Source organism: Pelobates fuscus, chromosome 11 (assembly GCF_036172605.1).
Source record: "Pelobates fuscus isolate aPelFus1 chromosome 11, aPelFus1.pri, whole genome shotgun sequence".
Classification (NCBI taxonomy): Eukaryota; Metazoa; Chordata; class Amphibia; order Anura; family Pelobatidae; genus Pelobates; species Pelobates fuscus.
In genome coordinates, this window is record NC_086327.1 from 15,300,344 (window position 1) to 15,304,019 (window position 3,676).

The following is a 3,676-nucleotide window of genomic DNA, read 5'->3' on the forward strand; positions in this document are numbered from 1 at the left end:
ATTTTGTTTATGCACTCCACCTTCCTAAATCAAGCATATCCTATATGTTCTTCACCATCGTTACATAAAGCCATACGGCATGCAGTCCACCCACCAAAGTCAAAATTATACTTTGTGCAATAGTGAAATAGTTTTAATTAAAAGGGTTACTATGACCCTTTTCTACTACATACTTCTTTTAAGTTATCATGCCCTCTTGATCGTTAATAACCATGTCCACCTAGTTTTTTAAACCAAAACCCCCATTATATTAAATTAAACCGTACCATAATTACAACCAGGACAAAGCTATGTAGGAGGATTTCCATGCCCCATACCAAGTTCATGCCACATCACACCTTACCCTTTTGTGTTCCAATAAAATGCATCTCATATAGAAGTGCATGCACATTCTCTGAGCCGGTGTGCGGAGGGAGTGGGGGCTGAACAAGGGTAGGAAGGATCAGAATAGTTAAAAAACAAATAGCTGTAAATGCAGGGAGGTACGGAGGAGGGGGAGATATAGACCTCCCTTGCAGACATGCAAGAGTGGAAGCTCATTATGTCTCATTAGATGCTGACAACAGACAATATTTGTGCACAAAATTAACATCAGCCAGCCCGGTACATAGTTCAATGTTTCCTAAGTCACATTTGCCATGGGTGTAACTAGCCCCCGGCACAAAAGTAGAAATATTTCTGCTGTATGTGTAGCGTGTCAAGCAGAATCACCGCACATAGAAAGGAGTCGTGGACGGAGTAACCATTTTCATTTATAATACGTTTTTCTAAGTAAGTAATGAAAGTCATAAAATTGCTCTAACAATTTTCATTGAATAGAACTGTTTACATTAAGTACCAGGGTCAAGCGGTGCTGTCCTTGGTAGTTTGAAAGGTTTTAATCCCAGTTGAGTGTCTCTGGCTCCAAATGTTCCATTTCACAAAAACATTAGGTCCTTGCTTTCATTTCTAATAAATAATAAAAGCCCCGACAACAAAAACAAATACCATGGCTCCTTTTCTCGTATTGGTTTGAATTATTCAGTTTGGGGATAGCTCCCTTTTTACCTAGCTAACTTCACATGATCAGCTCATCCTTATTGTAAGTCTGGTTAATTAGCCCTATTATAGATACAGGGTTTAACACCAGAATTCTGGGATGTATCTGATTTGCAATAGCTTCTGTATGCCACCAGTAAGTTAACTCTCTTTACGAAGGTTTGTCATGAAAACGGAAATGTTGACATTAACAGAATAAAGAACGTATTGACTAGAGACTTGGAGGGCTGGAACGTGAGTACTTTATCTGAGCACCGGTGATGTTACCCATGTAATTATATCTGTAATGAATGGGTAATAATGCACAGGTCACCTCCATGCAGTCTGTTCCTTAATATAGGGGAATTGGGGTATACATGTCCTCTAATCTTGGGCAGAACTAGGAAATGTAATGTATGTCCAAGTGCTGCCCTTACAGTAAAGTTCTCTTCTTAACCCTTACACTATCCTGCACATTAACCCTTACACTATCCTGCACATTAACCCTTACACTATCCTGCACATTAACCCTTACACTACCCTACACATTAACCCTTATACTATCCTACACATTAACCTTTACACTACCCTGCACATTAACCCTTACACTATCCTGCACATTAACCCTTACACTATCCTGCACATTAACCCTTACACTACCCTACACATTAACCCTTATACTATCCTACACATTAAACTTTACACTACCATACACATTAACCCTTACACTACCCTATACACTAACCCTTACACTACCCTAGATATTAACCCTTATACTATCCTACACATTAACCCTAACACTACACTACACATTAACCCTTATACTATCCTACACATTAACCCTTATACTACCCTACACATTAACCCTTACACTATCCTGCACATTAACCATTATACTATCCTACACATTAACCCTTACACTATCCTGCACATTAACCCTTACACTATCCTGCACATTAACCCTTATACTATCCTACACATTAACCCTTACACTATCCTGCACATTAACCCTTACACTATCCTGCACATTAACCCTAACACTACCCTACACATTAACCCTTATACTACCCTACACATTAACCCTTATACTACCCTACACATTAACCCTTATACTATCCTACACATTAACCTTTACACTACCATACACATTTAACCCTTACACTACCCTATCCTTAACCCTTACACTACCCTAGATATTAACCCTTATACTATCCTGCACATTAACCCTAACACAACCCTACACAATAACCCCTATACTATCCTACACATTAACCCTTACACTACCCTTCACATTAACCCTTATACTACCATACACATTAAACATTATACTACCCTACACATTAACCCTAACACTACCCTACACATTAACCCTTATACTACCCTACACATTAACCCTTATACTACCCTACACGTTAACCCTTATACTATCCTACACATTAACCTTTACACTACCATACACATTAACCGTTACACTACCCTATCCATTAACCCTTACACTACCCTAGATATTAACCCTTATACTATCCTGCACATTAACCCTAACACAACCCTACACATTAACCCCTATACTATCCTACACATTAACCCTTACACTACCCTACACATTAACCCTTACACTACCCTACACTTTAACACTTACACTACCCTACACATTAACCCTTACTCTACCCTACACATAAACCCATACATTACCCTAACACGCTACTCAGTGCTACATATTAACCCCTATATTACCCCAGCACACTATGCTAAACATTACCCCCTATATTACACTCTATGGAATTTTGCTCCATAAATAGATTTTGTCCTGAATTCTGATACTGTGTCCCAGCTCAGTAAAGGATCTATACATTATTATTAACCCCAAATGATCAATGTAAAAATAAGTAATTAGAATAATCTATCCATTAAATATCTTATTTAAAAACATAATGTCCCAGTGATTAAATAACAGCTGAGCAACTAAAATATTAGTTTACTAACAGAGAAGAGCTATGTAAAGTTCTGGTTTATTAACGGCTGTATACAATATTGATTTAGTAACAACTGGGCTGTATAAAGTGCTTATTTTGTAATGTTTGGGCTATATAAACTTCAGGTTTAGTAAATGCAGGGTTATGTAGATGCCTATTGATTTAGGAAGAGACAGGCTATGTAAAGTTCTGGTTCACCAATGGCAGGACTATATAAATTCCTGGTTTAGTAACAGCTAGGCTGTATATAATATACATATAAAGTATATTTATAAAGTATTGATTTAGTAACAGATGGCTTATACAAAGTTATGGTTTTGTAAATGCGGGCTGTGTACTGTGTTGGTCAGTAACAGCTAAGCAGTATAAAGTACTAGTTTAGTACTTTATACTAATTATACTAATTTTAAAAAACTTGGCTACATAAAGTTGTTCAATATTTATGGCATTCCATGCAGCACAGGGTTTTTATGGAACAGACTTTGATGACTGTTTCAAAATGTCCTTGGTCCTTAAATGGTTAATAGATTGATATTTTGGTCTGTTATGTACACAAGCCATGAAAGCAGCATGTAAGGGGTTAATTCGGAAGCTCTCCTGGTGCTCTGCCTCCTATTCCCAGTGCTATTGGCTATGACACAGTTCAGTCTGCTGCAGTGTCAGTAAGAAGTCACTTGTGGTGAGAA